Source organism: Schistocerca cancellata, chromosome 3 (genome assembly GCF_023864275.1).
Source record: "Schistocerca cancellata isolate TAMUIC-IGC-003103 chromosome 3, iqSchCanc2.1, whole genome shotgun sequence".
In the NCBI taxonomy this organism is placed as follows: Eukaryota; Metazoa; Arthropoda; class Insecta; order Orthoptera; family Acrididae; genus Schistocerca; species Schistocerca cancellata.
In genome coordinates, this window is record NC_064628.1 from 783,555,586 (window position 1) to 783,575,573 (window position 19,988).

Below are 19,988 nucleotides of genomic sequence, written 5' to 3' on the forward strand. Positions count from 1 at the left end.
CACAGACCAGCTAATCACTGATTATTGAAATCAGATCTCAGGTGATAGAAGTGGTCCACAGAAGCACTGCCACGTATCACTCAGCTCTATATTTTGCCTAAATCTGGAACTTATTCTGAATCAAAATGAGGCATCAGACTATTTCCTCGACTCCTTGTTCAACTCAGCTAACGTTTGTTTTCAAATTTCTTTCATATTGACAGGCAGAGCCTCATCAGAGGTTATCATTTAATGATGCAGAAGTAATTTACATTATATTTGAGGTAACTGTGACATATGCATTACTTTTCATGTGATGTCTAATTTGTTGTAATAAAATCATCCCAGGTTTCTGGCCACATAATATCAGTGCATGAATGTGATGTTTCAGAAAGGCTACTCTCTCTTTTCATCTTCTGCTGAAGGGCCAGTGTGTCACAGCTTATCTTCTTAAATAGGTATCAGCAGCAGGCATTTGAATGTTGCAGTGGCCATTCCACAATGTATAACAGTGGCCTGCCCAATTGCTTATGCAGATGGCAACTTGCATCCACTGTCCATTGGTGCCCTATGTGACGGAGACACTGTCTCTTCCATCTTATTTCTTCAAAGGCTTGTTGCCAAGCACCACTCATGGCAAAACCGTTATCTCGACTAACAAGATTTGTTGTCATTTGTATCTCAGCTGCCTCCTTAATAATGCTGTTCAGAAACTATTAACTGAGCAACTTGTGCTTGACTAGTGCAGACTTACAATTGCATATACACATCGACAGACAGGTATTGCTGCCCTGGATGGTGTCAGCTATTTGCTGGAAGATACAGGTATGTGGGGGTATACTTCATGTCCCAGTTTGTCATCAGGTTTCTTCTGCATGTTAAAACCTCTATGTTTGTATTTCAAGATCAATTTTATTGTTAAACTAGGAAAACTGGTACTTTGCATCTGTTTATGAAATGTTCTACTAATTACAACCAGTATGAGAGGATGATGAATTACTTATAAAATAATTTTCATGAATTATAAGAATTTGGTAATTTTCATTACCCAACTTATTCCATTGATGATACGAAGTTTATTGTCTTTATTGTTGCTAAGTATCCAGTGATATAAACTTCCTACTTGCATGAGGATGAAAAGGTTCAGCTTCAAAATGTTTACTGGAAATAACCTTGTTACAGGCAGTTTTTCTATCACAGAAAAAGGCATTTAATGTTAAGTGACATACCAGAATAGTAATATCTTTACAACTACTTCCAACTTCCCTCACAAATCAGACTAACTCTTTTCAGCATCCAACAAAAAATAAATAGCTGAAATACAAAGTAACCAGTGATCTTCATGACTCACTATAATTTCAAAGATATCATTATTACATATTGATTGTTTGCATAAAAAGTAATTCAGCAATGTTTCATGACATTTACATTGCAGAACTTCTTTTAAATATAATGTAATATTTGTGAATAGTAATAATACAAAATTCAATTTATTTTGAAAGTTTCTTTCAAACTTAAAATCAACACAATTTTTCAGATTTTGAAATATTTTGTTATAGTACATTTTAATATATTTGTAACTAAGTGAAACAATTTTCTATATTTTGTTCAATCACAACAAAGAAAACCATAATTTATATGATCTCTGAAGTATTTTTGGGTATTGAGTAATTCAGTTGTCCAAGTGTATTGGGTATTCTGAGTGTTTGTACGTATTGCATACTCGAATTATTTGCATATATCATCAAGTACAAGAGATAATGATCAGTTTCATTACAATGCAGACATCCAGAAATGGGAGGCAGCTGATTCCCCTCCACCTCCATGGTAAATCTAATATTCTGGTGATGAATTCATTTAGTGTGTCCCTCCCATATTGTCACACTATAAACATGTTGGGCATGCTTAGTGCAATCTCTTCAAACTTTTTGGTGTAAAAGTTCACCATGATCCATGACACGTGATAGAGATGGAGCCACTGGAAACCCATCAACTTGTTCGTAGTATGAGGGCTATTTGGAAATTAATACCTGATTAGTCATTAATGTAAATCACTGTGTAAATCAAAAATGTTTTATTTGCAACTGTTGTCTACACCTTCCAGCTACTTCTCTACATAGCCATTGCTCCAACTTAAACATCTGTTGTTGCATTGTACCAGTTTTCCAATACCCATGTTATAGAAGGCAGCCACTTATGTTTTCCACCAGTTCTCTGTGGTGGTCTGCAACATATTGTCTGTGCCAGATTTTGTCTTCATAGCCAACAGTTAATGTGAGCAGAGGTGAAACTCAGGGGGACCAATCACGGGCTTTGTTGTGGGTGATCAGACACTTTCCATTTAAAATACTGCAGGTGCATTTTCAATTGCCCCTGAAGAGGGAAGCTGAAAATTGTTGTGAAGAAGGAACTGCATGACAATTATATTATGTGGCTGCATGAAAGCAGATGAAGTCTCTCAACAGGCTCTCATACTTGGTGGGAGACACTATTTTCTAAGCATCTTTGTGTGCTCACTGTTTGTTCAGAACTGAAAAGAGTAACATCACTACTACTACTACATAATTGTGAGGTGTACTAGAGGCACTGCCCAACACCTTTGTGAAAGCTTCATAAAATTTTCACTGTGATTTCCGTTTTGAATCCAACTGGATCTTACTTTCTGAATAGCCCTTGTAGTATCCATCAAACAGGAAGTATGTTTTTGTTAAGCGGTGGCAGAACAAGTTTAACATGCAAGGTTTGAAATGTTATTCCAGTTTCCTATGTAAGGAGAGGGACAGTGACACCACCACTTTGCCAGAAGAGAGAGAAAGTAACCTTTCTGAAACATTACACTCACACTGCAGTGTTATGTGGTGAGAAACCCATAAAGGTTTTATTGTGTTGAAACTTCAAAAAAACCTTCATAGACACATCTAATTTGTTACTGGTGTAACATTAACTAAAAGTAAAAATTGTAGACTACCTATAAATATAGGTACATATAAAATTGAGCACTCTGCTAAACCTAACTTAACAGTAGCATTTGCCTGTATAATTTGTGAGGCACAACTGAAATCATTAACAATGCACAGCAAAATCAAACAGATTGATTTCATAGGTTCAGTTACAGTTGAAGCAAATGTCAAGCTGGGATTTATTGAAAGGATGGATAACTTCTGAAGTGTATAGTGTTCATACCAGGATATCAGAGTATTAAGAATACTGGGCACATATACAAGAGGACCATGCTTTGATAAGACTTATCTATCTTACACAAGAATGGCATAAAAATTATGAAAAATCTGTGTTGGCAGACACTTGAAGAAAGACACCTAACTGTCTTGCACAGACCTACCCAGAAACATGTAGGAACCCATTTTCAGAAGGAAATATATGAATATTCTTCAGCTTCATCCAAAATACTATTGTGAAACATTAACAGCAAACAGGCAAGACAAGAGGAGAATAAAAGCTTTTGAGATGTGATGTTAAAAGAAAGAAAGAAATTAAGGGGAACAGAATTTACATCGCAACATGACTACATAGAAGTGTGAGGGATTGTAAATTTTTTAATATAGGGAAGGAGAGGGGACAAAAATTGTATAGAAAGAGCAAGGCTCGAGTGTAGTAAATAGATTCAAGTAGATGTAGGTTACTTTACTTGCGCAGAGCTGAAGAAAACACAGGACATATTAGGTAGTCAGCTGCACCAAACCAGCTGTTATAACTTCAAGTTGAACAAATATATTTCAAGGATGACACAATACATGAAAGTCACAGATCAAGTAAATAAAGTAAAACGTGTGCACACTTTAACAGTCAAATCATAACTGAGTCCGAGTCTAGCGGCCGCTGGCTGGCTGGCCGCTTAGGTGGCGCTGCTGCTGCATGGCTGGCAGACAGCGCCGCGTGTAGAGGACGTGCGTAACTACGCAGCAGCACTTTGAAAGATCGGTGAGTCACATCACCAGCCTTCGGCATGAGCACTGTAGCAGGAAGGACAGGGCAGGAAGAGATGATACAGTAAAAATACCAATCATAAACTCAGGTCTTCTGCTATGATTTCTAATGTGTGTGCCAGACCTGACCATTACTTTGTGTGCATATCATAGACAAAAATAATAAGATGAAGCAGGTGATTCTTAACTTTCAGCAACTCATGCAAATTCCTTGCCTGTTTTGTGGTTACATTTACATGAGATGCAGAATCCAGCATTCTTGCTAAATGTGTGTTCATCTAAAGCCACAAAAGTAGTTGTGGCTGGGTTGAAGGGAAACGGGATAAGAACACTACTGTTCATGAAATTATATTAGTACGTTAGCTGGCAATGCTAATTGCAATGTCAGACTTTTCACATAAGATCTCATTATTTATGAGTGAATATTATTGATGGAGGATTACTCATTTGTGTGGTATACAGTAAAAATGGGTAAGATTTCAGTTACCCTAATGTAGTTCAATAGGAGACTGTAACATGGATCATGGTGATAAAACTCCATGTACTGTAACACACAAACTTCTATCATGAAATGATGGTCTGAAAGGCCATAATGCCCATGCTGCATGCCAATCTTAGGGTGCATCCTGTGGTGTACGGCCTCCCATGTTGCAGAAATCACCAGTACACAACAGCCCCTCCAGGTCAAAGCATAGACCATACACAAACTGCTTACCCCTTTGTAGTCTTTAGACTATACAATTCCAGTTATGAAGTTAATGAGTGTGTGCTGACAACAGAGATGTGTGATAGAGTTAACACACAAGCACCCTCAGCTATGACTTCTAAACATGGTGAGATAAATCTCACTGAAATTACTACAACAATGCTGTGGAAAATTCTGTGATGGTTGTTTTAGGTGTCAGTATTTGCTAGTGTCTGTGGTCTCTGCAGGGCTATGACAAAGCTTCTAACATTCTGATGACTTAAAGTGTTAGTGTGAATCAGGGTTATGTCGATTAATTCCCCCAAACCACCCTCCACTTCTTTACGAGATGACTTATTTGGAATTAGCAGTCACTCTTCTCTACTGGCTAGCCGGCTGCTGGAAACACTCTTAACTTCTTCTCCATTGAGTAATGCTAGGTACAGGAACTTCTAAGCATCTTTCTACTTATGAAATAAGTAGACATACAAAATTTACTCTTTGTCAATTAACAGTGTATTTGATCTCCATAAACCATAAAATTCTCACTTTCCACATAAATAGGTAACTTTCTGTAAGTCTTTCATACAGTCATACATTAGAAACAAATTAAATTACAGTTAAAAGAAAGTTGGCTTGGATACTTTGACCTTTCTAAACATGAATCATAAAATGAGTATTGCCTCTAACAAGGCTGAGTCAAGAGCCTACAAGAGTACTTTTTCAACTATTCTTGTTTTAATAACAATAATCAATGACACAATAAGTACAGAGCTGCATATAAACTTCGTGGTTCTTCCTTACACACTCACTAAAACATCTATAGATTGCCCGACAGTTACTTGTCAGTGCCGTCCGACCGCCTCATCTACTTTCTTCCTGCGATTGATGTTAAACCTGCACACACAAACATGTGATGCACAGTAGGTAGAATTTACCATCCAACACTCATATCCAGAATATTGTATGTTCAAGACGGTAGAAGGCTGAGTGGTTCTAGAATTTACTGAGAAATTCTCGAATCACTACATATCCTCCCCCCCCCCCCCCCCCCTTCAGATCGAACACATGATATTTTATACATAATCATTATGCAAATAATATCACTCATAACAACATATCATATCTTAACAGTATACAATTATTACATATGTTTATATACATATATTTTCTTTTAATAACAATTCTTTGTCCTCTCTTGAACAATCTTTCACTTACTTGTTTCTCTACTCTTTTCTTATTTTACTTTGTTATTAAGACATGAGCATTTACCCATGGTTTTAGTCAGCTTTACTAATATTTAGTAATTCTGAGAACTCTTTTTCTTTTCTTTATTTCCTTTTTGTCTTTTTTTTTTTTTTCAATCATAAACTACATGTGTTTATGACACATGAGTAATGTATTTTCTATTCTTATCTTTTGCTTTAACTTTTTCAAGTATGTATAACTTTTATTATTTGTAGCTTGGAGGAACTTTGAGCGAAATCAAAGTGTTCTTTTGACACTCATTTGTTTCCACGAAACCTAATAACGCTAGTTGTTCATAGAATTCACACTTCCCAGAATAATTCCTATAAAATTTGTGACTTTTGTCATGATACTGTCCCCTTCTCCTAGGATCAGCACCTATTTCTTGCCTGTGGGTTGACCTTATGAGAGCACTTCCTCCTTTCATTCTGGTAGGTACCCCCTTACAAATCATCCCTATTTTTTAGGCCACAGATCATCCTATCTCTACGTAGGTACACCTGCCCTTTGTACTTATTGAATGTCAGGTACGCCCCCCTTATCCTTTCTGAGTTGGCCTCATGGTTCATTACCATAGTATACATTTCTATGTATACCATAATTAAGTATCTTCTGGTAAAGATATAAATCTATCTTAAACTTTGCATTCATTCTTTAATATATCATTTACTCTCTAGAGTTCTATTCTATTTATGTTCCACTATCCATCAATTCATCAGAGTAGTCATTACGCTGATGTTTCTTAGTGACCAACATGACTAATTCTACTCTTACTTTCGTTTTCTTTCTTTGCTCACGCACCTCTCTTACTTATACATTACTCATTACCACTTTATAGTTGTTCATTATGTATGTGCACCTCTTCTTATGTATATTCAATGTAGAACCATCATAGCTTCCTATATATGTGCACATATTTCCATATGTACACACATTTTCCCTACCACACCTTATGGTTGTCACGTCATGACAGCCTTCCTTTTATGTGATTTAATGTTTGTGTAGAAGTGTATATTTGTGTATATGTGGATGTGTGTCTGTATAGTCTGATTCTTCGGCCTTCATATCTAAAGATAAGATTTAGGTGTTTTGTAACCATGGAAATAAGGAAGGTCTTCAGTGGTAGGAGTTTGTGAATATAGAAAGAGGGAATAGACAGGTCCTCAAATGAGAAGTAAGAAAGGAAAAAATAGCAACATATACTAGGATTGGAGAAGAGAAAGAAGATATCCCCAAAGACAGGAACCCCTCCAAACCTACTGAAATGGCAAATGATGATAAATCAGGCACACTTGTTTGTGAAGGTTGTTTGAAAGGTGTGATGCGTGTTTTGTGTTAGTCATGATTTATCAGTTCTTGTAAATCACACATTTCAGCTACAATACCCATCACTTTCAAAATTTATACAAACCCTCCCATCTATATCACATCTCATAAAATGTATAAAATATTCTATACAAAATAGAAAATCTATACACAATGTTTAACAGTTGATCTGCTAGTCACATCTTACTATATTTTCCACAGATATAATGCTCTATTCAGTTTATTTCATCAAGATATCACCTTTCCTTCTGTGATTATCTTAAGTTGTTCTCTATTTTACAGTCATATCCGGTTGTCTAACCACTAAGTTTACAGAATAGTTCTAGATTTTAAAGGAATTCGGTGCAGGGAACTATTTTGCTTGCTAGGATCTTGAACAGTTCTCATGTTTTTACTTAAATGGCAAAAATTATATTCTTTACTCTTGGTTTTTCTGTTTCTTACATCATTTGTAACATTATCTTCCACATATGTGTAGAATTTTGCACACAGCACTTTCTCTTACACTATATGTTATCTAGGTTGACTGCCATTCTGTGTTCTTTGTTGTAATATTGCAGGATGCATTCATTTTTTGTTAGCATTGGTGGTAGTGAGAGTATCTGTTATTCCCTCTCTCTTTCTCTCTCTCTCTCTCTCTCTCTCTCTCTCTCTCTCTCTCTCTCTCTCTCTCAAATTCTGTGTGTGTAAATGAATGCCTCATTATGGTACAATGGTAGGTGATCTAGGAAGGCTAGCAAAGTTGTTCTTTACCTACATATTTTATCAGTTTGGATCCTGTTTCATTGCTAATGTTTGTTTGGTTGTTTATTATATGTTTCTCGTCTATTATTGCCTTTTGGATTCGGAAGTACTCTTGTAAGGTTAGGAGATGTTTTTGTTACTGAATCTCTTTTCTTGTCTCTTTTTATTGTGTTAGGATGGTGGTTTTCATGTCAGAGGTGTTCTGCAAATGTTGAATGGCTGGCACCATGTTTCCATGCCCTTTTATGTTCTTTATAAATTATTTCAGATGTTCACTGCTGTGCCCTAAATATAGAGCATCACAACTGTTACACTGGAATTGGCAAATAACAGATTTTTTAAAAATATATGTCAGTGTCATCTTCCTTCCTCAGACATTTCCATATTGAGATATTGTTTTTGTATGCTGTTTTTATTCCTTGTTTCTTGATAATGTTCACAACTTGTGTTTCGGTTTCTTTTTGTATGTGAATGAGTACCAGCTTGTCTGTTGAGTTTGATGTTGTGCCTTGTGTAGTGTAGTTGTTGATGTTGTTGTTGTTCTGTGTGTTGATGGTTTGTGTTGTGGGATTGTGGATTTATGTGATGTTTTGTTTATAATTTTTTGTTTTTTTTCTGGCTTTTGTTATTCAATTTTGTAACTATAGATTTTTGGTATCCATTATGTTTTTCTATCTGAATTATGTCTAGCTCCTTATTGTAGTTGCATTTGTCAAGTGGTACTGTGTTTAGTCTGTGGAGCTTGTATCAGAGAGCTGCTTGTTTTTCGGGACTGTGAGTAGTTAGATGATAGGTGTCTTACTATGTCTGTTTTGGTCGTTTTCCCATAAATTTTGAATGCATGTTGGTTATTTTTCTTTATGATGGGTATATCTATGATGCCTATTTGCCCTGCTTATTATTTCTCTAAAGTGAACTTTCTGTTCTATGTAGTGTGTTTATCTCTGTGTGTAGTTGTTCTATCTTATTTTCTGGATTGTTTCTGAGAAGAGGATGTCACCTATGTATCTTTTAATCTGACATGAGAATTTCTAGACTCAAAAGGTAATAAAAGGTAAGAAAAGAAAATAAACGTATAGTAAATAACCAAACAAATATTTGCAGCGACATGCTTTTTAAGTTAATAAAATACATGACAGATGAAGAACCACCTCCACTCATCAGAGACCACAAAAATGACATGACATTAGATAGGAAATGGACCCACCTATGATCGCCCACCACACACACTGAAGCTAGGACATATTAGCTCCCCTCACACACACACACACACACACACACACACACACACACACACACACACACACACACACATACACATCACAAATAATCAGCATAACAAGCTACACTGGCATCTAAAAATAAAGCAATAAACTGTTGTTTCCCCCTTCTGTGTCTAATTCATGATATAATCATGCAAACTGTCAACAGACGTCAGTACGATTGTGTTCAGCACAGAAAGTGGCATTCTAATCAATGGACAACCACACCAGTGATGATGTCAGGCCATCTATCCAATGGAATAGTGTTTTCTGGGTAGTCCCTCATCCACAACTGCTGTGTATACAGTGACAGATGGTGCAGTATGGCACAGAGAAGATGCAAAATGATGTTACCTGATGGCTTAAAGTGAATCATTCTGTTGTTTTTGGATGTGGCAACAGTTTATAGAGACTGAAACTGTATCCTGAAGACCAGGGTAGGGCTGACCATTTGTGACATCAGTAACAGAGGACTGTTATTTGGTTGTAAGGCCCCAACAGCACTGCCTTAGTAATGCGTGGCAAATAGCATCTGACCCAGCAGCATCCACTGGACATTTTGTATTGAGGCAAATGGTGTACAGAAGACTTCGGCAGAATTGCCTTTATTGTCAGGAACCTGCTGTATGTATACCTCTGATGCACCTTCACAAAAGGGAACGTCTAGAGTGGTGTTGTCAGCGTGCTGTCCGGATGGACAAGCTGTGGGCCAATGTTCTTTTCACAGATGATTTCTGATTTGGTCTGGAGAGTAATTCAAGATGGATTCACATCTGGAGGGAATGTGAAACTTAATTTTGGGGACCCAAACACTGTGGAAGGAGATTGGTATCGAGGAAGATCCTAATGGTGTGCACAGGTATTATGTTAACCACACAAATACCTCTTCACAAAATTGTATGGGTAAAGGTTTAACTGCTGTCAGCTATAATGACAAGATCCTGAGACCTCATGTGCAGTTGTCACAAGGTGTTGTGGGCCCAGACTTTGTACTGGAGGATGATAATGCTCGATAGAGCACAGGTGGTTGATGTTTTCTTGGAAATGAAAGATATTGCACCCATGGCTCTCTCCCAATTTGAATCCCATACAGCATATTTGGGATAGATTGGGAGATGGGTTGAATCGCCTCAGCTTCCACCAGCCACTCACTAAGATTTGTGAGCAGCTCTGAAGGAGGAACATGCATTATTGTCTAAACATGAGACTGATGACGTAATTCACAGCATGCCCCGTTGTTTTTATGCCTGTGTTGCTGCCAGATGTGGTCACACTCGACACAGAACATTAACCAGCTGTCAGAATCCGTGTGTGCAAATCTGTTAAGTTTGAAAAAATGAAGAACATTTTTGTCTACCATTATGCATGTTGCAGTTGTTTACGTCCTGTATTCTGAACACGTTTTGTATTTTATCGTCACATATGTGTACTGTTTTGTGGCAAAATAAATGCAACCTTGCAAAATTTCCATTTGATGCTTTAATTTTGCACACCAGTGTGTATTTTGTTTTACTCCCTTGTGTGTTTAATGATTTTAAAGGCAGTACTATTAATAGCAGTTAGTTCAGAATATTTGTAAGTGGCTTTGTAAACATGTTTTCCAGCTGGTCTTCTGATCTAGCATATGAAAAAGAAAGGAGTCATTTTAGCTGGTCCTTTGATCTGGTATAGTAAACAAGAAATGAGTCATTATCTTCTTTTCATGTATGTAATGAAACTTTGTCCCTGTATTGAGTGCTTTCATGATGGGTATAGTTTTTCTTCAACTGTAATACAATCTGGTTGTCCACGAACAGTTGAGTTGGTTGCTCTGGTGTTGATTCCAGGTCCTTAAATGGACATTCAGACTCACATGACTCCAACAGCAACATCTGAAGCTGAAACATACTCTGCTTTTGTTGTAGATTTGCTGACACATTATTACATGTGAGATAGTGAAGCAACAGTTTCTCTAGGGAATAATTCATGTAGCACATTGTATAACATATAAAATATACATAAGTACACTGATAAGTCAAAGCATTATGGCCACTGCCCACCACGATACTGAATGTCACCTGGTGGTGTTGTGGGCACATGACGCAGTAACAAAAGTATGTAAGCGGAGCAGATGTGGATTGGGGATCACTCTAGTGAAGATCTGGGCTGCAATGGGGGAATCCATTGAGATAAAAGACTTCAACAAAGGGCAGATTATTATTATTCAGAGCCTGCAAATAAGTATCTCAAAAACAATGAAGCTGGTCAGATGTTCATGTGTTACTGTCATGAGCACCTATAGAAAGAGATAGCAAGATAGTGAAACTACCATCAGGTGCTAAATGATTTGATGTCCACGACTCTTCACAGAACATGGGGTTTGGAGGCTTGTCTGTTGTGTAAAATAGAATGGATGATGGTCTGCGGCATCTCTTCCAAAAGACAATGATGTTGGTGCATGCACAAGTGTTTTGGAGCAAATATTTCATTGTACGTAGTTGAACATGGAGCTCCACAGCATACCACCCCTACATGTTCACATATTGACCCAACAACATTGTCAATTATGATAGCAGCAGGCATGGAACCATTGGAATTTGATCAGTGATTGATGGAAATGTGTCTGCTCTACAGGTGCACCCCGCACTAGGTTGATTGTTGTCTCTACAAGTGGCACCATCGAGGTGAGCAGTAGCTTGAAATGTCCAGCACACCACAGACATAGGCTGGTAGGAGCAGTATTATACTTTGGGAGACATTCTTCTGTGTTTGCATCGGACCTGTGGTAGCAATCAACAAACTGACAGCTGCCAGCCACCTGCATCCCCTCTTGCTTGATGTTTTCCCCAACCGTAATGTCATCTTTCAGCAGTATAATTCTCCATGCCTTGGAGCCAGAACCATGCTATAGTGGTTTGAGAAGCATTATAGTGAACTCACTTTGATTTCTTGGTGACAAGATTCACCTGACATAAATCCTATGGAACTCATCTGAGTTGCTACAGGGTGCTATCACTGTGTACCCAAATCAGTGGCTCATTATTTATGCAAAATACACTACTGACCATTAAAATTGCTACACCACGAAGATAACATGCTACACATGCAAAATTTAACCGACAGGAAGACAATGCTGTGATATGCATTTGATTAGCTTTTCAGAGCACTCACACAAGGCTGGCATCGGTGGTGACACCTACAACGTGCTGACATGAGGAAAGTTTCTAATTGATTTCTCATACACAAACAGCAGTTGGCCGCTGTTGCCTGGTGAAATGTTGTTGTGATGCCTCGTGTAAGGAGAAGAAATGCATACCATCACATTTCCGACTTTGAAAAAGCTCGGATTGTAGCCTATCGCGATTGCGGTTTATCGTATCGTGACATTGCTGCTCGCATTGGTCGAGATCCAATGACTGTTAGCAGAATATGGAATCGGTGGGTTCAGGAGGGTAATACAGTATGCTGTGCTGGATCCCAATGGCCTCGTATCACTAGCAGTTGAGATGACAGGCATCTTATCCGCATGGCTGTAACGGATCATGCAGCCACGTCTTGGTCCCTGAGTCGACAGATGGGGACATTTGCAAGACAACAACCATCTGCATGAACAGTTTGACAACGTTTGCAGCAGCATGGACTATCAGCTCGGAGACCATGGCTGCGGTTACCCTTGATGCTACATCACAGACAGGAGCGCCTGGGTGCATGAATGGCAAAACGTCATTTTTTTGGATGAATCCAGGCTCTGTTTCTAGCATCATGATGGTCACATCTGTGTTTGGTGACATCGCGGTGAATACACATTGGAAGTGTGTATTCGTCATCGCCATACTGGCGTATCACCCAGTGTGATGGCATGTGGTGCCATTGGTTACACGTCTCGGTCACCTCTTGTTCACATCGACGGCACTTTGAACAGTGGACATTACATTTCAGATGTGTTACGACCTGTGACTCTACCCTTCATTCGATCCCTGCGAAACTCTACATTTCAGCAGGATAATGCACGACTGCATGTTGCAGTTCCTGTACGGGCCTTTCTGGATAGAGAAAATGTTCGACTGCTGCCCTGGCCAGCACATTCTCCAGATCTCTCACCAAATGAAAATGTCTGGTCAATGGTGGCTGAACAACTGGTTGGTCACAATACGCCAGTCACTACTCTTGATGAACTGTGGTATTGTGTTGAAGCTGCATGGGCAGCTGTACCTGTCCACACCATCCAAGCTCTGTTTGGCTCAATGCCCAGGCGTATCAAGGCCATTATTACGCCAAGAGGTGGTTGTTATTGGTGCTGATTTCTCAGGATCTATGCACCCAAATTGCGTGAAAATGTAATCACGTCAGTTCTAGTATAATATATTTGTCCAACGTATACCCGTTTATCATCTGCATTTCTTCTTGGTGTAACAATTTTAATGGCCAGTAGTGTATATTACCAGCACATAGACATCAGATGCCACATACGTCCACAAACCTAATATGAGATGCACAATCAGTGGTGTATTTCGTTCCAAAGATGACAAACGAGCTATTAACCAGGTGGTCATAATGTTTTGGCTCATCAGTGTGTATCCACCAGAATCTGAGTACATGCAAAGTGTGAGTTTACTATGATTGTATTTCACATCCATATCTCTTGTCCATTGAAGACAATTCAGGACACAGTCAACATTAGCCAAACGTTCAGTTCCAAGGTTCTATAGAAACTGACTTACAAGGCTGTCAGAAAACATTATGCCAGATCTGACTGCAGTAGTTGAAAGCATCAGCTTATCTACAGCTTCACAAAAGAGAACACTTTCTGTGATTTTCATTCATTGTACATTATCCCAACAGTAGCTCTGAACTGCCATTAATATGTGCTGCATTGTGCTTGCAATTGTGAATACTGAAGTCTTCTAAGAGCAGTTGACAAATGAATACATACTGACTTTCATGGTTTCATTTGATTTATAAATCTACAAAATAATTTTGATTATCAGTTGTGATGTAAAAAAAAATCTTGAATTCTGCTAGTACTTTGTTTATAGTTGTAGTGGATACATTCAGAAAGGGTCCTTCATCAACACTGGCAGAAGTAGAGTTGTTAGGGTAGATCATGAGTCATGCCTGGATGGCTCAGTTGGTGGAGCATTTGCCACAAAAGGCAAAGATTCCAGGTTCATGTCCAGGTAGTTTGGAATCAAGGCACATTCTGCTGTAGAGTGAAAATTCATTCTAGAATAAACAAAAATGACTGAAAACTTTTCTTGGCCACCAAAATGGGAATAGGACACACTATAATATTAATAAGATATATCATATAATAATTGAGCTTACCAGGATAAAGGCTTATCTAAACTACCACAATGATATCTTCTGTGCAAATTGTCCATGGTAGGCCAGAGTAGATACCGTAAGCATTGCATAAGCACTCTACTCTGTAGCTCTGATTCAACTTTACCATACTGCATATGGTAAACTGCTCTCACGGATAATACCATTCTCCTTTAAATGTCAGTGAAGGTGATGATTAATGCACTCAGCCCCGTTGTCAGTCTTAGCACCTTTAAACTTTTTCCTTATCAACCTGTTTATTGTCAGATTTTCTGATGAGCAAGTTATATTGTTCAGTTGTAAAGAATGATATTGAAGATTGCTGCATGAAATGACTAAAACAGAGAGAAACTCTGTCCAGACCAGAAGCATTAACAAAGATGCTCACAAATAAACATAGACAGAGATACTTGAAAGACAAGACACACACATGTGGAATCAAAGATAATCAGAACAGCAAATTATATGTAACACAAGCACTGCCAGATCATTCTGAATCTCTAGCAGCAACTGACACAAAATCCATGTTTGACATCAAGGCAACATCCAGACTGTCACTGAAATCAGCCATGGCCTTTTTCGTCGCAAAAATAGTTCCCATCACAACCTATGGAATAGATCTCTTTTGGGAAAAGTTAAGTCTAAAAGACCTAAGGACTCTGGAAACAGTTAAATCAAGCTTCTTGAAAGCTGCCCTAGGTGTTTCAAAACACTTAAAGTTGAGGCTAGTATATGAACTCGCTAGGGAACCCTTTTTCATAGAGGAACTGTGTATGAGGCTCCCATCCACCGACAACTTGAATAAACCCCTACATGAAAAAGAGAAGAAGAGAAGGGAAATTTGGCTGGACTTTTATACAACAGAAGCAATGACAAACAGATCCTGAACCAACGCAAATCAAGAACTCTGACACCTGATGAACTCAACAGCAGTGCATGGACACCAACACAAAATATGCCAGAACAAGAGTTTCCACGACCCCAGCAGTAACTGTGTGTGTGAATTGTGCGACCAACCCTGTGACCGGCTGTAAAAAACGAGTAAAATCACAGGTAGAACTCTGTAAATAATAAACAATGTGAATACTGAAATGTGATGAACAAGGTGAGACATCACAAAGCTATATAATTTATGTAACTTACACATAACTGTGCACATTTAAGCAAATAATAAATTATATGCAACACTAAAGCTGTAGAAACATGGCTTACAAGTTATAGTGAATGGACTGACAGTGACAAGAGAATGGATATTCAGTGGTACATGCAACACAGCTGAATATTAGAAATGTCAAAGTATGAGTTACCCTTTCTCCTTGTCTTGTTTATTACGAAGTAACAGCTCTTCTACTTGTTGTTTCTTGTTAAGCATGTATTGAGTACAATTATTGTTGTGGCTGTACCCTCTTGTAATGTTTTGTGGTTCCTGGGTGGATGAGCAGAGGGTGGTATGATAGCTGGGTGGCCGGTTTCCTCTCACTACAACACAAAGTGCACACATGGTTAAAATACACTTTATCACAGGAACCAGTTGAGTACTTATCTTCAAAAATGTCCAGTCTGAAGTTTGGTGGATAACAGCAATCAAGTAACATGTACTAATTCTTGAATCTTGTCCATGTCCATATCACAACTATATAAAATGACTAAGGTGTGAGGAAATGACTATCACTGTGGAAGACTGGAGTACAGAGTGATGTACTAAGGTGCAATGCAAACTGAGTCCTGATGTGATTTACTGAGGTACTAAGATTGAGAGACTGAGGCAGCTCAGTCAGCAGCGGTGACAACGTATATGCCTGCTGCCCAAGGGGCATTATTGGCCCATAGCCTGGGGGCAAGTCTTGGTCTTCTCTTGTCATACGCGCACTTAGTTCAGCACCTGTGATACAATGTTTCCTAGTGCTGGCCAGTGTTCTGGAAAAGGCCACCAAAGGCCAGCACAATTAATACTTTTTGTTGGCAGTGTTGCCACACTAATGTTAAATATATTTTTGTGGTTACACAGTTGCATAATCAGCATTTGAATGGGCATCTGTCACTACTTTCTTGACTTATTCCATACCTCTGAAGTGGTTGAATGAGAAGGCTAGCAATCTGAAATGGCTTTCTATTACATTGTCTTTACGTGCATATCCTTTAAAGTGGAATATTTGGCCTACATATTTCTTGAAAATCAAAATGTATCACCAACTATTATTACATGAATAAGTTTAAAAATGTTGTATCAGTCATAACATCATCAGACAGAAAAAATTAATCATCTAAGAATTTATGTTTAGTTATAACATTCGAAAACACCATCTGAAATATCAAATAACATTTATGTACTTGTAATAATTCCACACTGAACTTCTCAAAATATAGGTTTCATGCATCCAATATCTTGTATGCTTGAATACTTCTGTAATTTACCTCTTGCTGTATAAACTGTCAGAAGACTGTTTCTGTTTGGTTTATTGCCAGCCTGTTCTGAAGTCTTTAATCAGCTCCTGAGCTTGAGAAGTGATCTTAAGTGAGATTCTGAGATAGTGTTCTCTCTAACAATAAACACTTCATAACCTAATCAGACAACTTTTACTACACCATGGTTCATATCTCAAGGATCACCTCCAACTCAAATCCTGTAACAGAGTTCTTTTAGTTCCTTCAGTAATGGCTCTGTTATAAATAAATAAAATTTAATTAAATAAAGATTATAATGTAAATGTAGTCATGTAAATACTAAGCTAGAAATAGAATATGAATAGCAACGATTGAATATATTTAAAGAAGCAGAAGATTGTTTCATAGTATCAGCATACTTGTTTATTCTACAATTTTAAATTTATAGTGAGTAAGCATAAATAATTTTACATCTACACTCTGCAAACCACTGTGAAATGCATGGCAGAGGGTATGTCTCACTGTACCAGTTATTATGGTCTTCTCCCTTCCATTCTCATGTAGAGTGTGGGAAGAATGACTGTTTAAATGCCTCTGTATGTGCTGTAGTTAATATAATCTTGTCCTCAAAATCTCAATAGGAGAGATATGTAGGGCATTGCAGTATATTCCAAGTGTCCCAAATATTATTCATAGCAATTTAATGATCATTTGGTATTAATCCTGTTTGTAGCAGCTGCTTAACATTGGTAATGTATAGGTTGAATTGTTCCACCTACCTGAAGATTTTTCTTAATGAAGAAACTGTTACAAAAAAAAAAAAAAAAAAAAAAAAAAAAACAATAAATCAGTCCATTACACAGATGTAGATGAGAGAAATGTATATGTCTGTAGCAATATTTCTGCAATACTGTTCAACTTAAGCATTTACATAATTTTTCACTGATGATGTTTAAGATTAAGTGGAACACCCAGTAGTAGTGTAACATATGGCCCTGTAGCATAAATCACAGGGAATCACTGTTTCTGTGTCACCTCTCGAGTAAACTTGATTGTACCTGAGGCAGCAGTATAGCAAAGGTGCACAGTTAAGAAGTTTATTGTATGCATTAATCTGTGCCAACACAGTCAGTTTGTTGTTGTATGTTACCCTATTTCCATTGTCTTTTGTTGGTGCTTTGCATCCATCTTATTGCAGATTTTATTTGCATTATTAACTTTTCTCATCACCTCTCTTTTTCAGCCCACTTTCAATTTTCTTTTCTTATCTTTTCTGAATCCTTTGCAGTGAATATTTTGCATTCTCTTCTGCTGTTTTCCTTAATGACTGCCTATGTAGCATGCTACTCTGGAATGAATATGAAAAATTAATTTATTAATAATTTGTATGTTAGTTATTTTAGCAACTTCAGACTGCATAGTGTTAATTGCATTACACTTTCACTAGTACAGGTTTCTAGGGTTTGCCTCATGTTCCACAATAGTTTTATTTTCACTCATTAAGCTTAATAGTTAGTGTTAGCTAATTGTAATTATGTATTTTGTTGTTCACATGGTTTGTAATAGATGTTGATAATTATGTGTATGGTGCCATCAATATGTTATGTGTATTTTATTTTGACTATATTTTCAGTAAGTTCACTAAAAGATAACATATTTTTGTTTTTAGGTCATTTGTCTTCTCTTTCATCAGGAATATCCCTCTGTCTCGTTGTGGTTACTCTCATACAAGTTGCTTCTAGTCTAGTGTGGCTGCTAAGGCCACTGGTACAATCAATAACATCACATTTCCAACAAGAACATCCTGGGACCACAGAATGGCGACAGTGTGCAGATTTGCTCACCTTGAGTTAGCAATGTTATGTGAATAGACAAGTGAATGTTGTCAGATGGAGAAAATAGTGGTGTGCATGAGTGTTAGTTATTAACTAAGAACAACAGAGTGAAGGACAAGGACTGTAAATGACAGAAGAAGCTGAATGACTTTTGTGATGTGTACTTTGACATTTATGTTGTGTCTTGGTGAATAGACTAATTTTATACTGGTTTACAGCCAGCAGACACACAACAGTGCTTCACAGTCTTTCACCACAATTATTTTACAGCATTTAGTTTCAAATTTTAATAATCATGGCATACCATCTGTAATGTGGCTTTGTATTACAGTAGCAAAAATGCCATGAAAAATTCTGAACTCTTAGAACTTCTATGTGCAGTATTTCATTACGCCTTTGACACACGATAGGAAATTCAGTACATAATTCATCATAGTTTATCATTTATGAACATGCAGTATTCATTTCAGTAACAATCCTCAAAGACTTTTGGGTTCTGGCAGCTCCAATAGATGAGGAGCAATACATTTAAGAAACATTTTAAAAAAATAAATGATAAAATTTTGTTTGACATATTTGTGCAGTGCCTTTCAGAGGATTGTGGCAAAACTGTTTTCAGTCTTTTCTACATTATACGAAATTACTTAAAAATCTTCAAATTTAATTTCAAATATTCAAAAGCAGAATGACAAATATGATCAACAGACATATGATAAATAATATCCATAGCAAATTACTTATGTATGGTACTGTAGCCATTCACTAATTAGCCTTCACATAGAAATGCTCATTGAAATGCATATATTGGTTTTCATTTTTCATTCATCCATTCCATTTCAGTGTCATAAATTTAATATTAATATGTGCTGCCACACATTATCATTAATTTGAGAGAGATGTGTAATCTACTGATCTGCACTGAAAATAATGAATAATGATGATGTCAAAAATTGCTCAAGTTACTTGTGATGAAGAATCAAAATTGTGAAAATGTGTACATGGTTTTTATAAGAATTGTTATTAAATAATGTTTTGTTTACTATTGTGTAAAAGTGTATCCTAATCCTGTCAGCTCAGAGAATCCTGCCACATTATCTCATTGTATTCTACTGTATGAAATGCCCATTATGAAACACATAATGCAAACAGAGGAATAACAAGACCAAAAAAATGTGATCTACAATGAAAATCATGTGACTCGATTACAATCAGATAGTGCTGATGGTAAGTACAACATAAGCCTCTTAACAAACAGCAAGACCTATTCAGAAGTCCTTAT

The 19,988-nt window shown here is 37.3% G+C and overlaps 1 long non-coding RNA gene across 1 annotated transcript in view; it reads left to right on the forward strand.

The window, feature by feature from the left end:
- The window catches only part of LOC126175836 (uncharacterized), a 33,459-nt gene extending 13,711 nt beyond the window's left edge, over nt 1–19,748 (forward strand). The window contains exon 3 of the long non-coding RNA XR_007535618.1: nt 18,544–19,748. This is a non-coding gene — a long non-coding RNA (uncharacterized LOC126175836). The remainder of the gene's footprint in view (nt 1–18,543) is intronic.
- The last annotated feature ends 240 nt before the right edge of the window (nt 19,749–19,988 follow it).